Below are 21,477 nucleotides of genomic sequence, written 5' to 3' on the forward strand. Positions count from 1 at the left end.
TTGGGTGGCAGAGGAAGTGAGTGAGCTGGCCCACAGAACGTCCCTCTGATAGAAAGGGCCCTGCAGTAGATCAACCAGAAAGATGAGGGGGCTTCATAAGCCCCAGCTGCGGAGGGACAGCGTCCACACTGACATCTTCATGTGACAGTCGTTAAACGCTCTTGTTAAAACTGGCCATGTGCTAAAGAGATAAGGGCCGAGAATAAATGTCTGGTCTCCATCCTTGTAGCCAGTTGGGTCTGTGGGAAAGCTAGGGGAGAGGGATGGCTGCTGACTGAGAGAATGAACGGATTCTTTTCATTGTAATGTAGCATTTACTTCATCTATTCATTGCATCAACTAGCCGAACTTTCCAGAAGGAGGCGCTGCATGCGAAGCCCCTTAAAACACAGAAATGTAGACATTCCAAACATAAAAACTCATACATATTGTGTGTGTGTGTGTGTGTGTGTGTGTGTGTTATTCATTTATTCCTGTGGTAAATAATTCCTAAAACCTGTATCACGTGCCAGGCGGTGTTGAAGACTCCCAAATGCATCTGTGAATAAAATAGGCCACTAACCATACAAAACTGGAGCCTCCTGACTACAGTAAGAGAAAGTTCAGCAACACTATCTCAGAAGGCAGAGGTGCTAAAGGGATAGACGGACAGAGGACAGGGTGCTGAGAGGATGGCTTGGCGGTAAAGAGTACTGGTTACTCTTGCAGAGGACCCAACTTTGGCTCCCCACCCCCAAGTCAGACGTCTCACAACTGCCTATGGCTCCAATTCTGGGGGTCCAATGACTTCTGGACTCCATGAAGCAAACGCATGCATGGCATATACGTGTACACACACACACACACACACACACACACACACACACACACACACACAAAAGTAATGAAAATTAATCTTACTGGTGGACATGAGTAAGATCTGAGGATGAAAGAAAGCCAGAGCTTTACCTGTCGTAGCAAGGATATTGGAGGCACCCCTCCAAAAACAAAACACCGCCCCGAAGGAACTAGGAAAACGTAGATAGAGTACAGACACAGTCTTTAGCCCTGCAGAATTGTGTTAGCGGAGGTCTCGTCTGTAGGTATGCAGGTTACTTTTCAATAGCTTGGGTAAGAACACAAGTCTGGCTGAGACCTCTTAATTCTGTTACAGTATTGATTACGGCAGAAAAAATGCAAAGTGTGCGATTTATGCATGCCTTGGTGAAATTAAAACCTCACCATTTATTGAAAGAGCAGTAATTACTCTAACGAACTCAGGGCGCCCTGAGTAAAATCAAGGAGTGGCACTCTCACTGGCTGTTGGAGAGAGAAACAGGAGCTGAGAGGAAGAATCTGAAAAGAGCTAGCCTGTGTTCCCACGCTAACTCCCGCTTGGCCCCAGGGGCCAAGTGCAGAATTGTGGAAGTGTGGGAGGGTAGTGGACAGGACTGGGACGGTTTCGAACAAACTGATGCTGGCCACCCATGCTGTCTTGCAGGGCTGCAGGGTCCCTCTCAGCTTTGCCTGCAGATGCATCCTAACCAATGGCTGGAGTGCGGACGAGATGGTTGAGCTGCACCATCCTGGACCCTAGTGAGTTTAAAAATAGCAGGACCTGTCCGGTTGGGCAATAAGAGAGAAAGCTATGGATTCCTCTGGGTTTTTATTTAAGATGAAAATAAGCTTCTATTTTCCAACTAAGGCCTTCTGTCTCTTCTACCACCTTTCCTCGTAACTAATATGATGACGCTGAATTCGGAACTAGAGGTGGCTTTGGGGTACAGGGAGATGTCTCTATTATCTGCCAGCAGAATTCGTGTGTGGAAGCAGCCATTTCTTTCCTGAACCAGTGCAATGCTCTCGTGACGATGTCTTTCGCATCTACTTCTTGCTGCTTCAAACCCATGGTTTACACTGTAGACGGAGACACTAGTTACCAGGGTGGATGTGAATACACATCTTCCTGGCTCAAACCTTCAGTGGCTCTCGTGGGATGTAGAGCGGTTTGTGCGTCTTCCTGGGGGTACCAGTGCCCCATGACTACGTCCCTACCTGGCTCTCCAGGAGAACGTCTACTATTCCCTGTCACGCAAGACAGCGCACTCCACCCGATCCTCCTGACTGCTCTGTAATCTCTTACCCAGGTGTCTCTGCTGGTGCCCTTCTTTCCACCCGGTCCATGTTTGCTGCAGGAACACTTCCCAGATGTTGATAGCAGTATGAGATATTTGGGATAAACAAGGAAGAAAAGGTTATGGTATACTAGTAATGCATTGCTGCATCAATTTGACAAGAGGCCCATTGTGGGCGGTGTTACACCTGGGCAGGTGGTCCTGAGATGTATAAGAAGGCAAGCAGGGCGCTAAAGAACAAGCCTGTGAGCAGCAGTCCTCCACAAACTGCACTAGTTTCTGCCTCCCGTTCTTACGTTCTGGTGCTGGCTTTTCTGGATGATGTGGACTACGATTTTCCTGTCACAATTTCTTTTAGTCATGGTGTTTTATCGCAGCAACAGAAACCCCAATTAAGACAATGATCTTCGGCGCTGACTCTTGTTCCCCTCACGGGATGCGTCATCTCCTCTGATCCAACTCCATTACTGCTCCACAGTTCTCACACCAAGACCTTTCGTGATACTTGATCACAGCACAATGTTATCCCCAGGAATCTATCTCCTCTATAAAGCTGAGAGGCCGTCGTGGTGAGAACTGGCCTCTCCTAGTATGATGGAAGACTTCTTCCTTAGCATCAGCACCTTCTGATCGGATGGAGAAGACCAGCCATGGACACTCAACTCCAACCTTCAACAGATCTCCAAACCCTAATGAAGAGGACACTTCTGGTTTCTTTGGAAAATCAGTTATGCCACATGATGCTTTGCTGGAGCACACGGGTGAAAGAATGTTTTGCTATAGCATGCACATGTCTAGAAGGAATATAAATATGACCTCACAGACAGTGGGAACTCAAGCATTGGTTGGCTTTGCTCTGCCTCCCTATTCTTTTGCTGAGGACGTGCATGTATTGGTTTGCCTTACATTGCTTTGCTGAGCTTTGCTGTGCTGACATCATAGGGAGAAACTGGCCAAGCAATTTCGCGTGAGGTTCCTGTGGCTTCTTGCTCTCTCGGCAGAGGATTCAGGCTGGCTGGTGAACCTCCCAGTTTCTTCTGGATTGAACTGCCCTGATTCCTGGGTGCTGTCTGGACTACAGCTGCTGATTCGTGTTTGTGAACTGGACTGAGAAGAATGAAGATTGGAATCACCCCCAAAGAACTATTTCTAAACAAGTCTACTTCCCCCGTGTCCTAATAACCGTTCTTTTCCACGGGGGATGGGCTAGAGGGTAGGTTGTTGAGTAGGCTTTAAAAAATGTATGCTTTCACCCTACCATGGAAAACTCCACTGCGAGGGAGTTGTACACACTCAATACCTGTTACAAGTCAGCGAAGCATGCATTTGGCAATGGCATAGGCTAACATGGGCACACCACTGAATAGTTCTCCATCTTGCAAGACCCTCATAAGTCTACCAGCCCAGGTTGGAAGCTCCTTGTCACCCTCAAATGCCCTTCTGTTATAAGTTCTGTTTAAGAAAACACTCCGTGCTGGGCAGAGGGACTCAGGTCAATGTATGACTCTGTCTCTATGCACCAAGAATTCCCAGTTCTTTTCCAGAAACAGACAGCACCAAGTTATTATTCCCTACAGTCCTTCCTTTTTGCCCCAATCCTGGGGAGGCCCTGTCAAGCCCTCTCAGATGCTCCTGGATGGTCAGGTTTCACTAGGCTACGTCTGAGACCTGCAGCTAGCTCAACAGGGTCCTTGGGAAGAACAACAAATACTCTTAAAGGCTAACACAAAATTAAAACACAGCCTCAGTTCACAGTTACTCAGTGAGCCGCATGCCCTGTTGTCTCCTCTACAGGACAGACACCCTCACAGAGAGGCACCAGCAGGTTTTGTGTGATTGCCAACAGGTGCCCTGTATGCACAGAGACTGCATCCTTGAGCCTATCCAAGTCTACAGGAAGCAGGAAGACGACGGTGAGAGCACTAAGACCTTACCCTTCCCTTCTCTCTTCCTGGCCCTCCTCCGTCTGTGCGCCACCACTCCAGCTTCTCTCTGTCTCACCTTTGGCTCCTTCTGTTGGTCAAAACAGCCTGTCAATTCCATCAACCCAGGACTACATTGGACAGAGTTTTGCAAAACAGAACATGCAGATTTAGTCACTCAGTGCAAGAACAAAACGCTTCCTGTTTTGAATGTCTCAAATCTCTGCGGGCGGGGTCTGTGTCTGAAGACCCGAGCTGAAAGCTACAAATGTTCCACAGCAGAAATGGGAGACCTAGGGGGTACAGGAAGCAAAGTGACCCCTGTGGTCACTTGTAGCCTCAAAGTAAGGAACCAGGGAGATGTGGCTTTGTTTGTAAGTGCCTTCTATACAGTCATGGGAACCTGAGTTCAGTCCCCAGAGCCAATGTGACATGGTGGTTGTTGTGCCCCATCCTAATGCCATCGCTAGGGAGTCAGAACTGGTGTATGCCTGGGTCCAGCGGCCAGCCAGCCTAGTTGATGAGCTCCAGGCTAGTGAGAAACTCCATGTCAAAAACCAGGTAGGAGCTGGGAAGTCACTCAGTTGGTAAAGTATTTACAACACCAAGGGACTGAGTTCAGGTCCCCAGAACTCCTGTAAAAGCTGAGTTTAGCTTCGTGTACCTAGAAGAATGTCATTGTGGGGTAGAGAAAGATGGATGCTGGGGATGCAGGCCAGACTAGCATCAAGGTCAATGGCAGGCACCATCTTAAGGGGATAAGGTGGAGAACTATGGAGCAGAACACCCCTTTAGTTTACATTCCAAAGTTCCCGTGTGTGTGTGTGTATGTGTGTGTGTGTGTGCCCATGTGCTTGTGCGTGCGCACAACACATGCATGTATGCAAGTACACACACGGGTGGACAGTACTTGAGGAATGACTCTGCATACACACACACACACACACACACACACACACACCCAACATGTGGACAGTCCTTGAGAAATGACCCTGCACACACACACACACACACACACACACACACACACACACACACACACACACAATGGTCTTTGGAAATCTCCTGTCCTATATCTGTTGTGCACCCACACTGCTGCCTCAGAAGGACCATCCTTCCCTCTCCTGATGTGTAGGTCACAAACCTGAGCGTCAATTGACACACTATTCTCAACTCTTCTTCCCCTCACAGTTCCCCTGCAGGAGGCTGCCATCCCCACCTCCAGGCACCTTGGCAGGCTGACAGGTCTGAACTGTGTCTCTCTCACAGTTCATTTTCAACGTCTCCAAGCGTGCCGTGAATGTGGCTCTCTTTGGCGTAGACTCTCCTACCTCTCCCAGCCCTGGCGTTCACACCCTTCATTCACTCCGTGCTCCCAGTCAGTGGCTCTTTCTGCACCTGTTTCTCTGCCTGTTATGGAAGTGATCCTTCCAGAGTGAGATGCTGGGACAGGGGGCCAATCAGAGACACGCAGCGCCCATCTGTTCACCCTTGCCCCTGGAGTCCAGCTGCCTGCCCACCTTCCCTCCCCTCCCCTTAGAAGTTAACCTTCTGTGCCCCAGCCAGGCTCAGGCCCACTCTCCACTAAGAAATGGCCAGCCGCGGTGCTGATAAACTGACAAGCGTCTCAGCCCCGTGCTGAGGCCAGATGGTCCTCAAAGCATCTCAGAATCACTTATGCTTCCTCCTGGCTTAGATGTCCTGTGTCCCCAGGAAGCGCCTACAAGGGAGGAGCATGTGTCAGACATCAAAGACACGGAGCCCTGTTTCAACTCCAGCCCAGCCACCTGAGCCATGACAAGGCACACCTGTCCCTCGTGAGGCGACCACAGCAGTCAGTGCTCCCAGAATACCAGGCTCAGCTCTCAGGGCATCTTCCACATGAATCCACGTGTGTGTGTGTGTGTGGGTGTGTGTGTATGTATATGTGTGTTTGTGTGTATGTGCATATGTGCGTGTGTGTGTATGTGTACATGTGTATGTATGTATATGTGTGTTTGTGTGTATGTGCATATGTGTGTATGTGTGTGTGTGTCTGTGTGTGTATGTGTTTGTGTGTATGTGCATATGTGTGTATGTATGTGTGTCTGTGTGTATGTGTTTGTGTGTATGTGCATATGTGTGTATGTGTGTGTGTCTGTGTGTGTATGTGTTTGTGTGTATGTGCATATGTGTGTATGTGTGTGTGTGTCTGTGTGTGTATGTGTGTGTGTGTGTGTATGTAGTATATGCGTGTATGTGCATGTGTGTGTATGTGTTTGTGTGTATGTGCATATGTGTGTATGTGTGTGTGTGTCTGTGTGTGTCTGTGTGTGTATGTGTGTGTGTATGTAGTATATGCGTGTATGTGCATGTGTGTGTATGTGTTTGTGTGTATGTGCATATGTGTGTATGTGTGTGTGTGTCTGTGTGTGTATGTGTTTGTGTGTATGTGTATATGTGTGTGTATGTATATGTGTGTTTGTGTGTATGTGCATATGTGTGTATGTGTGTGTATGTGTGTATGTGTGTCTCTGTGTGTGTATGTGTTTGTGTGTATGTAGTATATGCGTGTATGTGCATGTGTGTGTATGTATATGTGTGTATGTGCATATGTGTGTGTGTGTGTGTGTGTCTGTGTGTGTTCATGCACATGCGCACATGCATGCGTCTTTACAGGTACATGCACCATGGTGGGTGTGTGGAAGTCCCCTTCCACCTTGTTTGAGACAGAGCCCTTTGGTTCACCCAGGCTTGCTGTCCCACATGCTCCCGAGGATTCTCCTGTCTTCATTTCCCATCCTGCCATGGGCACACTAGGATCCGAGACCTGTCCAGGTCTTCTCTGAGTCATCTCCCTAGCCCCAGAGAAACATCTTTCCCCATGGCTCTGGACACCAAAGTATGAGACCCAGGGGTCACTCCCACTGTTGGCTTTAGCTGAGACTCATACCTTGCCCCTTCTGGCTTCAAATGACTCCTCTAAATTTTTGGTATTTCTCTGATCTCTGCCTCCACCTTCACACAGCTTTTCTTGCTATGGAGCTTGACCTCTCCTCGTCCTCCTGCAGAGTGCTGGGGTTACATGTGTGCCCTACCATTCCAGCTTCTTGATCTCTATATGTGCCTGTGTGTACGCACGAGGTATGTAGGTACACTTGCATTCAGGTGCATGGACATATGCATGTGTGTAGAGACTAAGGACAGCCTTAGGTGTCATTCCTCAGGAGATATGCACCATAATTTTTGTTGAAATAGGATCTCTCCTTGGCCTGGAGGTTGGCTGGCCAACAAGCCCAGGGATTCTCCTGTGTCTGTCTCCCTAGCCCAGAATTACTACTGTGCTCATTTTTAAAATGTGGGCTCCGGGGACTGAAGTTAAAGACTGGCCTACCTTCCTAGTCCTAGCTCTCCTTCTTAGAAGGCCAGAATCAGGGAACAATCCAGTATGATGTCACCTCCAGGTCCTTATTCTAAGGCTGTGCTGTGAGAGTACAGGTGACCTTCACTTAAAGGTCACAACTTCCTATTTCTTTGAGAGGAACGCAATTCTGGGAGCCCTTCCCCATGACCTTCCAGGTATCTGAGAAAGATGGGAAATGTCCCACTTCAGCTGTCCTCTACAACATGTCATGTTCTGAGGGGACAGCCATGGTACATCCTGACCACAGACAAGAAGATTGTAGAAGTCACTGCAGCCCCTGAGGGGCTGGGCAGAGCTGGGCGGGGGAGGGGGGATAATGCTTTTTCACTGGTCACTTACAGCTGGGCCCCAGCATTAGGCCAGCTGGTGCATGCCCAGGCTTAACTGGTGCCCAACTGAGAGATGTCACTGGACCTTAGAGTGCTGTCGGGGAACCTGTGTAATCTGGAGGCAAAGTGAGGAAGCCTGGAAGCCAAGTGGAGAAGGAAGGAGTTTGGGAGCTTGCTGGGGTAGGGATGAGGGAGGAGGTTCCATTAAACACCGGGACCTTGCACAGAACACATACTCACTGGCATGATGCTACCACTGTGTGCAGGAGGGGCTGGAGACAGGCACAGAGGGTAGGGCCTCAGGCACAGGAGTAGGTGCACACACAGAAATCTCTTTCATGTTGAGATCACAGAGGCTCCCTTCATCCCTAGAAACAGGAGAACCTACTTGCTCTTTCTCCTTCAGAAAGGTGTACTGGGAGGAACAAGAAGTGGGATGGCGGGGGGGGGGGGGGGGCAGGACCTTATCTTTCTGAAGACCTAAGTCCTGAGATGGGTCCTATCTTTGCAGCAGCTCCCTAATCTTTCCGGAAGGTCTCACTTCCCCCAGGCTCATGGCTGTTGCAGCTTGCTCTGTAATTCCAGTGTTGTCTTACCCAATGCGCTCTGGGGTCACCAGTGCCTGGAGTGTGCAGCCTTAGAGATGGGTTTATTACTTCCAGGTCCCCAGAAGGGCAAGCTGATCATCAAAGAGGGTTCACAATGGCTCAGGGGCACACAGCTAATTAAAGCTGGGGCTTGGAGGGACAGCCAGGAAAGCACCTTCTTAGTCATGGGTTCGGTTTTTAAAACACCACTGTGAGTTCACAGGGCCCCAGGCACTTGCCCCCCTCTGGCTCCTTTCTCTATAAAAACGTATTAAAAATGATATTTTATAATTTCATTTGTAGAAGGGTAAATACAATCCAGGCTTGACTGAAACACAAATGTTTTCTTCAACCGTGAGAGATCTGGGCACTCTAGGAGCCCTGTAAATGCTAGCTTACTTAGAGGGAATGGCTCAGAGACCACTGTCCGTTTTAACCCAGGCAAACTTGTATACATCCTTCACAGCCTCAGCTTAAAACTCCCAGGGCTTCCAGAGAAGGCCTTTTGTCCATCTCTCCTTGGTATGCCCACCTTCTACACCTTGCCTTGGGCATCCGTGCACTTAGCTATTTCCCCCCACACCCTAGCAGAAGCCAGCTCATATCAGCCAGGGCCTCAGGGACTCAGAGCTGTCTACCCAATCCTGTCACTGTCTAGGAAGCCAATGATGAACAGCTTTTTCTTTCCTACCCTGGTTGGACCCCTAGGGATGGCTCAGCCACGATAGGAAATGGCCCAGACGCTGCTTCCCTGTATCTCTTCTGCCTTCTTCGTTAATTAAAATCATGCATGCTGTTTGATTGTGGGGACGGATTGACGGCCAGGGCCAGCAGCCCTCGACTGCTGCTGCACATTATGTCTGTGGAATTCCAATGCTTGGCTGGAGCATGGAGTCAAGTCAGCTCCGTGGACGGGGCTTGTGTTCTCCCGGTACTTTCTCAAAGGCTCTTTGAAGAAGTCTGATAATCAGAAGGGCGACGTGTTTTCTAATTAAAAGTGGCTCCTTTTCTGTCCCCCTACAGCTTTGTTTTGGCTTCTTTCCCTGAGTCAAGGGACCTCCTGGGAGGCTGGCTAAGAAGAGGCTCACAGGCTCTTAGAACTGATGGCAATCTCTGAGGACAATGTGACCTGGCTGCCTGCCTCCAGCAAGGTTATCTCTGTGCTTCGGTTTCTGGAAGCCCAGAGATGTTAGGTGTGCCACACAAGGTCACACAGCCAGACGAAGATGTTGCTGTACTCTGTGGTAGGCTGGGGCAGACAGCCTGTCACTGGAGCCAAATAAATCTTGGTGATGATGGGAAGTGTTTTCCCAGCATCCTCTCATTTTCCCATGTAGGGCTGTTGAATTAGCCCTGCCTCTCTCAATAATAAGGCCCTTGTATGGACAACTACCAGACGGGAGCTTGTAGCCTCATGCCACTCAGGGCAGCCCACTCTGCTCAGGACAGCCCTCTCTGCAACCTGTACTCTCTGCTCCTGTCTCCTGTTTCTTAGCAGCCATAGCTAGCCATAGCCGTGACTCACTGAACCTCTCTTCCTTTGGGATGCATTTCCATATTGTCCACAGGTTGCTGTGGGACATCCTCAGGTGAACTCCTCCCTGTAGGAGTTAGCATTTGGGGCTGGTGAGTAAAGTCACAAAGAGAAGCCAGTGTGTGGAGTCCAAAGGCCCAGTGCACAGTCCTGTAGGGACCGGCCAGAGACTCCAGCCTCAGCAGCTGCACAGAGTATCATGTGCGCATAGGCCACAAATATTCCTTCCTCTGACACAACCCCCAGGATAAGGTTGGAGCCATGCTGTGTTGACCCCTTCTAGAGTTGTCAGAACAATTTTAGGACCTGAAATTATGACAGTATTCATTGTGCCACACGGCCACCCTGGTTCAGAGGAGTGTCTACTTACTCTGAAGTCCATACAGTCATTTATATCTCACCACAACTTAAGGAGTCAAGCCATCGCTACCTGTTTTACAAGGAGGAGCAGAGAGGTTGAGCCACTTGTCCATGATCACACAGCTGGGAAACATCAGAGAGGAATAATCCACTCATTCAAGTTACACAGTGAGCCAACTTGCTGGCCCACCCTAGTTCTTTTTAAAGGAACCAGTCATTATGGTAGCTTTATAGTGGATCACACAGTAGGTGTTCAAAAACACACTACGGGTGTTAGACTGAATCTAAGACTGTGACTCACCCCCACCTTCCCCTACCCCTAGGAGGGTTCAACTCCCAAAGCTGACATGAGAAAGGGGTGCCAGGTTTCACCCAGCTGATCTGTAGCAGCTTCAAGGTACAAGATCTTCGGGTCAAGATCCATGGAGCACTAATTCCAACTCTGACCTGGCCACACCATTTTCTTCCTTAGTCCTCAGTACTTCTCTCTGGAAAATGGGGAGTTCATGAAGTGACTTCTAATATCTAGAATCCTGAGCATCTCACTCCTGACTCTCTCTTTCTCCATACTTGCCTGTTTGCAGAGTCCTGAGGGGACTTCCCGATGAGTCGGGCAGAGTCCTGAGGGGACTTCCGGGTGAGTAGGGTAGTGTCCTGAGGGAACTTCCTGGTGAGTGGAGCCTAAACCCAATTTTGGATTTCCACAGCCATTTGGAGGAAGACCCTGGATTTCCGAGGAAAAGATGAGTCTCAGAGCATGGACCAAAGCCAGCGAGGAGGGGAGGATCCTTTGGCTCTCTAGTTCTCACATACTGATCACCTTGGAGGCTGTGGGCTATAACAGGGCCACACCCTCATGGAGCATGCAATTCCTTCCCCCTCCTGCATGGGAAGCCTGCCAGCCCCAAGAATCCATGCTGCGGCAGAACCCGATTTGGCATACAATTTGACTTTTATTTTAGAGGCTGTTTCTAGGAAAATTTCAAGGACTCCTGAGACCTGATAATCTGGATATGGGCATAGCACCGCCACCCCTAGCCCCGCCCCTGCGCAGCCTTTGTACAAGGCAGGGGCTGAAAGTCAACATTGATTTAGTGCTTGCTGTATTATATGCCTGGCCCGAGAACTCTTTTAGTCGTTATCCACAGCCCTACCCTGTCAGCAGCAGTACTTTTTTGGTTTTTGATAGAGGCTAAAAGGATGAGGCCTAATGATACAAGGAACGAGTGGTCAGAAATCAGCCCAGGGTCCATCTAGGACCATAGTTTACAGTTATGCGATGCTCGGGGTTTGAATCCCAATTCCTTAACCTGCTTGCTGAGTGACCTTGGATGAGTTCCTTGACTTCTCTGGGCCTCCCTTCCTTCCCTAGGACTGAGAAGCCTCCTCTGCAGAGCTCTGATGAGGAATTATCAATAACACAGGCGCTACGTGGGGCCCGCCAGCCAGGGCAGAAACACTCTGGGAGTTACTGTTTGTGACAGAGAGGCCTATCAGACTGCTGACTGGGCACTTAGCTGTAAAATCCAATTACTCCGAAATTCTCAGTAACTAAGACAGAGCCTAAAATAATATCCCCACGGACGTTTTCAAAGCTGTGGGATGAGGGTACCCATCAGTGCACACACATCCCACCCTGGGGACGGAGACCAAAACCCCTTAGCTATTCATCTGTCTGCTTTCTTGTCAGGGAGAAAAGGCACCTTCAAGGAACAGAGGCCCAGGGATTCTGGTATGCAGCACTCACAGAGGCAGGCAGAGCTTGGGAGGAACTATCTCCTCCCATCTACCAGGCTCCTCAGTGAGGAGACCTCACGACCTGTTGCAGGTGCCTAGTCAGAGAGGTACCCTATGCCTGTAGGTGAAGGGCGAGAGTGGCATCTAAGTTCCATCTAAAGCCCCCAAAGCCTGTGATTGATCCCTGCTGCACCGCAGATCATGCCTGAAGCACCAGCCTAGCCATGGGAAGGCTGGGTACTAGGATTCTCCCCCAATCACTGGGCAGTTGAGGCATGAGGGCGCTACCCAGCTTGTCCAAGCTTGAGGCTTATGGATAGAGACAGGGACATTTTTAGATGAGATGGAAGTCTTGGGCCTGAAAAGTTTTGCTGTGGGGGTATTTGGCAAGACCTGCCTAGAAGCAGGCCTGGATGACCCAGCTTCTCAAAGCAGGTTCCGGAAGGCACTGTGTGGGTAGACCAGCATCAGGAGAGGGAGTGGGACCTGGGGGCTACACGGCACAGTCATCACCAGCCTTGCAGATTGATCCATATTGTTGTCTCTGTGGGGTCCACCATCCCTGCCTGCGTAGCCTCCTCCAGCACTCCAAGGCCCCCACTTCTCTTCCCGGTGAAGAGCGTAAAGATAGAAAATAAAATCATCAAACTTGTCCTTTTCCCTTTTCAAAGATGTCCCTGCTCTGCAGTTGCCATGGTGACACCTGCCAGCTTTTCTGAATTCAGAACTCGAAGCCCTCCAGTGGCCTTAGCAGCCTGCCCCCACTTCCTTCTCCTGCCCACCTTCCACTTAGCTCAGGCCCCACCCACTCCAGTCTGTCCCCATCCAACTCCACCCCTTTTAGGCCTCACCGGAACTCCTTCCCGGCCCAGGTCCCACCCACCACTCTCCACGCCCCTTGTATGCTCCACCTACCCCAGCTCCGTTTGCTAGCCTGTTCCTGTCAATCAAAACTCCACACCCTCCCCTGCAGTGTTCGTGCCAGTTCCACCCCAAACAAGGCCTCATCCAGCCCACTTCCACCCTTGGCCTCTTCACGTTCTACCTGGGCCCTTTCTCCTGTTCCTCAAGGCCGGTCAGGTGCCTGAAAGGAATGCCTCAGACTGGGTAAAGTAGACTACAGAAAAGCCCAGAGTCCAGGCAGATAAGTGACAGTAATGAGCTCCCGTGTGGCACAGTCCTGCCAGGGACACAGACACATCACTAGGCTGCCAAGGGGCTGCCTGCTTTGCCCTCCACCTCCCTGTCCCCTGCACAGCTGCTGTCCCGGATGTTTCCCTGATCTTTTTTCTGGCCTTTGGAATTCTGTTTTGTGTCTTCTCCCATGGAGGCACAGAGGGCACCAGAGCAGCTTAGAGAAGAAAGATGTTTCTGAGCCTGACTGGGCACATTGCTTCAGTCCCCGGAACGGAACTTCTTCACCGGCCTGTAAACTCCCGACACTCAGTGCATGTCGTCTGCCACCCTTCCTGCTCCCAGATGACCCTTCATCTCCTGGAAATCTCCCCCTCCTCCAGGACCAGCTGGCCATGGTCAGGTCCCCCGATGTCTCCTCTCCCTCTTTTGAACCCTGGAGCAGCTGGCAAAGCTGGCGCCTCTGCTACCTCCACCCTAGAACCCACCCGCGTTTCCTGGGGTCACGGGGCTTCTCCGGGAGGTTTGTTCTTCACGGGTTCGCCTTTGGTGGAGTCCCCTACCAGTGAGGACACAGTGCTCTATTGGTGATGGTGGCCGTTTATCAAACATGTGTGCCAACTCTCCGGGGGTTGCTGGATCAGCTCCTCTGAGCATCCCACAGCCCACAGGAACTACAGAGTTCATAGTCCTCAGCCCCACTGTGTCTTGGGGAAAGCCACTGTGCAGGATTAGCAGGAAATGAAACCAGCATGTACTGGGGAGAGACAAGGACCCCTGGATGCCCAGAGGTAGAATCTGGATCCCCTCCCTTCTCTTCCTTCTAGGTCTCGGAGGTTTGGAGCAGGTTCTGCCCTTGAACCCCAATCATACCCTGGAGCATCAGAATCTCACACCACGGGGGTTGGGGATTTAGCTCAGTGGTAGAGCGCTTGCCTAGCAAGCGCAAGGCCCTGGGTTCGGTCCTCGGCTCCGGAAAAGAAAAGAAAAGAAAAGAAAAGAAAAGAAAAGAAAGAAAAGAAAAGAAAAAAGAAAAGAAAAGAAAAGAGGAAAAAAAGCTCCTTCCTGTAGGCAGAATCCCACACGGGCAGCCTTGAGCCCAAGTTGAAGGTCACCCCAGAGTCATTCCCTCCCAAGGTGTGCTTGGCTCAGAGAGAATGGCTGCCTCCACCTGCGCTTCTAATTTGTGGTCGTGGTGGGGTTTTTGTTTTTCGAGACACATAGCCCTGGACGTCCTGCCTCAGAGATTTGCCTGCTTCTGCCTCTTGAGTTCTGGGATTAAAGGTGCATGATCTGTCCACTCCTGATACCAGGAACACTGGCTTCTTCAACAGGCAAAAGCAGGAGTCCTATATCCTTCACGGGTTTCTTGCCTACTTCTACCTGCTCTGAAGGGCAGGGGCTGGCTGGCCCACTGTCACTTCTCAGCATAGGACATCACAAATACACCTTCCCCTCCCCACTGAGCTCATGTACACTCATGCAGACACACACACACACACACACACACACACACAGTAGGAGACAGTTTCATGTGAGGATGGAGAGTTTTCTGGAGTAGGTAATGACCCTGACTAGAGCAGAGGCAGAGGGTGGTAAGGCCAGAAACAAAAGTCTACTGAAGCGCTGAAGCATCCATTTTCCAAGGAGACCCCCCCCTCGCCGCCGTACTCTTCTCTACTGCAGATCTGATGAAGCTGCAGCCCTCCTCACTGGCCCTGTCCCAACCAAGTCCCCAGCAGGCTCTCCCTGAAGCCTCGCCTTGTGCAGGCCACACCCAGAGCATTTCAACGGGCACACAAACCACCTATGAAGCTGCTCACTCTGGAGACCTGAAGGCCTGAGGCCCATCCCCGCTGTCCAGAGGATTATAGGCCTCACTGTTTCAAGACCCCCTCTTAAGAGCAGACTTGGAAGGACTCCATCTTGGACTCCAGTCCTGCCCCGTGGCCTTCTGGACTCTCTCCCTCTGGATCTAGACAGACTTCATGACCATCAAGCTACAAAATGCTTTTGTAGCTCAGGTCCCCATCCCAGGAGAACTATTGTGTGTGTGTGTGTGTGTGTGTGTGTGTGTGTGTGTGTGTGTGTGTGTGTATGTGTGTGTTTACAAGGTATGCCCAGGTAAGAGTCACTGGAGTAGGCTCACCCCTACACACTCAGCCCTCAATCTGACTGAATTGAAGCTGACGGCATTCAGTAGCCACGAGAGAAGTCAGGGGAAACACAATAAGAACCACGCTGAAGCGCTGGCTACTGTAAAAACCCCCAGAAGAGGACTTGAGGGTCCTAGGAGACCACTCATGAACAAGACTAACACATGTGAGAACTCTATATCTGCTTTCCTCAGACTCCAACCAACACTTCCCCTGTCTATGTAAGGAGAAGCTCTCAGGCAAGTTACAGGGTGCAAAACTGTCAGGCCAAGAAGGCCTGAGTGCACTCAGGCAGGATGATGTCACAAAGTTACTCCTGGACGTTGCAGGGGCACAGAGCCCCTTCCCTCCCACCATGCGCAGTTTTGACTTTGATTAAAATCTCAAGATTAATTGTTCCCCGTGACAGAGTGGCCCGGCCTGGAAGTCATAATCCCTTCAGCCGTTCAACATGTTTATGATGGCGAGAGGACGCTTAATGCGGCCGTTAAAACGCCAAGCTGAGCCATCAGTTCTTTGTGAATACACTCAATATGTTTGCTCTCTGCAGCTGGCCCCGATCCCCTGGAAGGAGATGAATCAGTGGCTGATATTTCCAGCCACAAGAAAATGTCCTGTGCCTCAACAGCAGAGTCCACACAGAAGAAAAGCCTCTGTCCCAAGACGTCCACATGTTGGACCAGGGCAGGCTGCTGGCCAGAACTGGGAGAACTTGTGGTGTGAGGCATAGCTGGGAACTGGACTTCTAGCCCCTGAGAGGCCTCGGGTGAACCCGGGGAGCTCTGTTGCAGGCATGCATGGCTATCAGTATATGTAGCCCCAGGACAGCCTGAGACACCATTCGGTAGCACACACCTTTTATTTGGAAGGCGATCCCTGGAAACACTGGGAAGGGAGCAAAAGCTGGATAGGAAAGAAATGCCATGAAACGGATGTCTAATACCACAGTGGTGAGCATCCAGAGGCCCATGGAACCTCCAGGAGGCTGGGGGAGGGGGTACAAGGTATAGTACAAGAAACAGCGGCATCCGCCCATATGTCCCTCCTGCATGGACAGAGGGTCCAGGATGGGAGAGCTAGCTGGTCACCATTGAAGGGCTGTTTAAGAAGAGGAACAAAAGCAGGATCTCTGGTCTATAGATGTAGGTGGATTGTGTCCACTTCCCAGGGGCCATACAGAGCCTAGGGACCAATGAGCGTCACCCCCTTGACCTCACATGAACTCATGTGTCTAAGGTCTGGTAGAATCCCTGAGCATGGAGGGACTCAGCAGGTGACAAGTTCCCGTGGCAGGTCCCTGCAAGAGGTGGAGGATGGAAAGTTAATCCAATGGGGGAATACAACGGAGTCTCTCAGGGAATTTTCAAGTGAGCAGAAAAGTAAGGGGTGAGGCCCAGCGAGGACAGGATAAAGGGATACATTTAGTACCTACCGTGCCTTGTGCTGGGGAAGTGAACGAGCAGGTAAAATGCTTGCAGAAGCAGCATGAGAATCCAAGTCCAGTACCCAAGCACCCACATACACTGCCAAGTACCCACACTTCCATCACCAGGGAAGCAGAGGCAGGTGGATTCCCAGAACTCACCACCCAGGCACTAGACCTCTGGCCTCTACAGGCACGTGCACACATGCACAGACACCCTTGGGATGCATGGAGACATGTTGGGACATGGAGACATGACACTCACAGCCAGAGGAACACTCCAAGTCTATGTTCATCACCCTCTCAGTTCCTGCACTCAGAGGCCCTCCTAGGAAAAGTGTATAGCTACGAGGAGGATGGCTTCCCCGGGGGAAGTAGTAAAGCTCTACTCCAGTGGGGGTGGGGGAGGTTTCCCCAACGTGCTCTGAAGGGAAAGGTATCCTGGCCGTAGGGAGCCAAGGAATACCACAAAGTCATACAGCACACCTCACATGAGATGTTTGGGGGTGGGGAGAAGCTCGTGATGGTGGCTGCCTCTGCCTGCGTAAGAAGCAGAGAACTGAGCAGGGGACAGGGTTTATACAGAGTTTCTTGGGGGTAGGATGGGGTGGAACTTTCCAAGGTGGGGATTGGTGGGATTTCAAGTCCAGGGCTTGAGCCTTTTACTCTGCAGGGCTGGGGCAGTCAGAGCATTCTGTGCATGGGATGTGGTGGTTGGAGGTCCTCGGGGGTAGGGCCTGCTCACTCCAAGCCTTGAGGAGCTTACATTTAGCCGCTGAGTAGATGTGACACCCGCCGTCCCATTCACACAGGACAAGAGAATTCCACTGCCCCATCTATTTCCTTCTCTATTTCTTGGGTCCTCCCTTGGGAGGTGCCCTGACATTTCTCCTCCCACACCCATTTCCCCATGGTCCCTGGGAGCAGTCTGAGTCCCTCACCCCTCTTCAGTCCTTGTCCCCATCCCAACTTTGAAAGGCTAGATGTGGAGCGCTACCCATCTGACTGGTGCCAGGGTTCAGAGCTCAGAACAGATACTCCCAGGACAGGTCCTCACGCTTGCGAAGTCCTTCCCCAACTGAGCTGTATCTCCTCGGCCCACTGGTTCTACTTGAGAGAAAAACTGGTGAGGGCCCTGTTCTATTTTGGAGAAAAACAGTGGGGACCGGTGAGAGAGTCCACAAAGCTGTTCCTCACTGTCTGTCTGTCCATCTGCCTCCATTCGATATCTCTGTGACTCCTCTGCATCCACACTCTGTAAGTGTCATGTATAGGTGACCCCATCCCCTGTTCATTCACCGATTGCCCCACACCCAACCCCCAAAGCACGCTCTGCATAACCTCACAGCCTCCTTCCTGCCTGGCTCTCCCTCTGCCAGGGTCTCTTGCCCCTGCCCTGAGCATTGAAGTGCAGTCTTCAGTGGGCTTCCTAGAAGAAGGGGACCAGAAACTGCTGCTTCCAGCCGGCTGGGACCATCAGGCCCCAGCGAAGCAAACATCTTGTCAGGGTTTCTCAGAGACCAGGGAGGAAATGGGCTCAATTAATTCACATTTGCCTCCCCGGATTGGAGTACAAGTTGGGAGATGGGAGAATTAACCTTTTCAAAAATGTAATTTCATAAAATCATTGGGCTCGGAACAGACTCTCTCATTATTACCGTTATTTATGGTCTGTCTGTGCCTTAGGCTAGCAACCACATACAGGGATAGAGGAAGATCTCCCAGTGGCCATCTCATGGAGCAAGAGGAACTGATCAACCAGAAGCCCTGCTCTTGGGGTCACCTGTGTCACACAAGCTGGGAACCTCATAGGACACCTGCAGCTTCTTGGCAGAAGCATCCCCACGGGGCCCCATTTCCACGTCTTTGTCAAGACTGTCACAGGGAAAAATCATCGCCGTCCACACCTTCTCCCTACCAACCGCACTTGGTGGACAGCAACGCCCCAGCCTCTTCCTGAACCTCACCACGGCTACTACAGGCCACAGCTGTGAGGTCACCCCAACGTCCACACCTGGGCGTACTCTAGTCCTAAGTTCCCATCCTGCCAAAGCTGGGACATCACAGGACCCCAGAGCTCCGTCTGCCCTCCTTGGGCCGCAGAGATTCTGCCTTTGTGAACACTGCTCTTTGCTGCCTAAATGAAGGTTCTCTGGGTGACTTCTCTTCACCTGCTGGCCTCGGCCGTAGAATAGGGCACACAGCATGGCATGCCCAGATAGCTGTGGCAGGGTGGAGAGCAGGATTAGGGGGTGAATGTGGCCCAATGTGAAGAGAGCTTCAGGGAGAACAATGGGTTTCACTCTGAGGAGACCTAGAGCCATGGCAGGATCTAGAGGGAGGGAAGGCTATGAGGTGTCTCCTACTCCCAAAAATCCATGATTACATGTTCTCTGGACTGTGGCCTCCATCCCCCATCCTTCCCTCCTGGGACCCCAGGGGCCAAACCGAACCTGAAGTTTATGTTCTGGGCTGATCTTAAGGTATGCTTTCAGAGTTAGGGAAAGAAATGTCTGTTGGCCTGGTCAAAGCCACCACCTCATGCAGGGGACCTGGTTCTCTCCCCCGAGTGCCATGGGACGAGGTAGCAGATGAGTCTGAAGGCCTGGGCCTGGCTTCCCCCTCTGACTGTTTTTCTGTGTGATTTGGGTAAGCAGTGCAGTCTCTCTAAGTCTGTTTTCTTTACCGGAAATCCAAGAGTTTGGACTTTGTGGTCTATGGCCACCTTCAAGGACAAACATACTCCTTTCATACCAAGGGAGGGGTAGGAGGAAAAGTTGGGCTGGTAGAAATTGCTGGACAAAATTTCCCACTAGGGGAATGAGACTTCAGCTGGATCCTGAAGTCAGGTGAAGGTCCAAGGTGAGGTTGCTCCCCTTCCTGCCCAGCTCCCATCCCCACCCCCTTCTGAGAACTAAACAGGAAGCACACGGAACCTGCCAGGTTAAATTAGAGCAGCATGCGAGACCGCTAAACCAGAGTCGAGATCCGGCTATGAGTGCGGTTTTTAAACAGAGGTTTCTCGGAGCCGTTTGTTTCACTCAGAATGAAAATGAATTGATTATCTTTAGAATTACTTACTGAGGCTCATGGGCCTTCGCATGAGCCCATCCGGGGTTCGCAGAGGCCCGGCTGACCTGTGCCCTGGGTTTGCTACCGCCCTGATGCCAAGGAGGGCAAATGCCTACCACTGAGCCATCCTAAACAAAGGTGAGGAAAGCTGGACACAGAGAGACAGTGCAGCATCTCTGTTACTCTAAAGAGCGTGGGAGGACACCAGAGTCCTGCTTCTCTCTCCCATGTCACTAACACTTGTTCTAAGGTCCTCACAGACATGTTGCCTTCCGCGAGTGTGCTTCTGTTCTAACCCTAACCTGGCAGCAAGCAAATGCAAATATTTGAAGGTGTCAGGCTGGAACCAGGGTGTCCACAGACGTAAAGCAAGCCTCGAAGGAGAGGACATTCCAGGAACACAGCCCTCACAGCAGGCGGCCATGCTAGAGTACAGACGCTGGGGCCTGAACCATGGCGGAGGGTGGGAATATCAACATACCTGTGTGTAGGTGTCCTGGACCCTGCCAGCCCGTCTGGCTTTCTTAGCTTCCCTGCTCAGCACTTCGGTTGCCTGTCAGGTACTCCCTTGTAGTTGGGCCCTGCCTTGAGCCCCGACTTATATGAAGGAGTGACACCAGTTTAGTGCTTAGCCATACTTCCTAGAGGCATAAGGCTGTGTTCTCCAAGTAGAGCCCATGTCCCGCTGTGCACAGAAGACATATAGGGTTCTAGCTTAGAACCCAGCCCTCTGATGTCACGCCTTCATTTTGGGCTTAACTTGCTACCTTGGGTCCATGCCTCACACCTTGCCCTCCTTTGTCTTTACCGTGAGTGGGGCCTGAGGGTACCTACAAAACCTTGCTGCTTTCTCTAGGGTTGCAGGAACCCCTTGGGCTGCTTTCTTTCACCTTGACTTTCTTGTTTCCTAACTAGACTGAGGCCGTACAGAAGCAGTCCCCATGGTGTCTGTCCAGCCCAGCCCCAACTTGCCTCATTCCACTTCCAGTCAGCACCAGAGCTCTGTCGTAGTTATATCCGGGCTTTAGTTAGTGTCTGCCATCCAGTTCCCCAAGGACAGACCATATGACTGAGCGAGTCACTCAGCCACATAATATGCCTTTTACCAAGTCTAGCTTGCTTTTGTGATGGACCAGAGAGAGACCATGGTTCTGGGAAGCGGCCAGAGGGTGAAACGGGCCTTGTTAGGAGCAAGCTGTAGAGGGGCTGCCAGCTGGTACTGACGTTGGCCACTCGGTTACAACTCAAGTCAGTGTTAGAGACCCAAGGGGGACAGAACAGAGTGGAAGAAGGAGTCTGTCTTGGGTACAAGCTGGACTTAGGTCCCATCTCTGGCTTCATCCCTAACATCCAGGGTGACCTTGGTTCACTCACGTTCCTCAAATGTAAAATTGAGGGCACTGGACTTGTTTATCGGGCAGCAGATGGGATTCTCTTTTCTGTGTCTTCCATTACCACGTCCCCATGTACTAAGTGAGTTGCTGGTGTTATACACAATACGCAGTGACATCATGTCTACAGAAGAAAGGAGCCTCTCAACCCTTGCACCAGGCCGGGGCTAAAAGAGAAGGGGAACTATATTCCCAGAATGCCTCAGTTTCTACTTTTGCATGGAGGAGGCTCTTCATTTACAACGCCCTAGATTTTTCCAGCACTCCCCACTGTCTTCCCCCATACCTGGCCTTTGCAAATGGTCTTGGGCTACC

At 51.1% G+C, this 21,477-nt stretch overlaps 1 protein-coding gene across 3 annotated transcripts in view; it reads right to left on the reverse strand.

Annotated features, from left to right (window-relative positions):
* Positions 1-21,477, reverse strand: part of Lrfn2 (leucine rich repeat and fibronectin type III domain containing 2) — a 170,946-nt gene that overhangs the window by 63,161 nt on the left and 86,308 nt on the right. The gene's annotated exons all lie outside the window — the stretch shown is intronic.

This window comes from Rattus norvegicus, chromosome 9, assembly GCF_021556685.1.
Source record: "Rattus norvegicus strain SHRSP/BbbUtx chromosome 9, alternate assembly SHRSP_T2T, whole genome shotgun sequence".
NCBI classification, from domain to species: domain Eukaryota; kingdom Metazoa; phylum Chordata; class Mammalia; order Rodentia; family Muridae; genus Rattus; species Rattus norvegicus.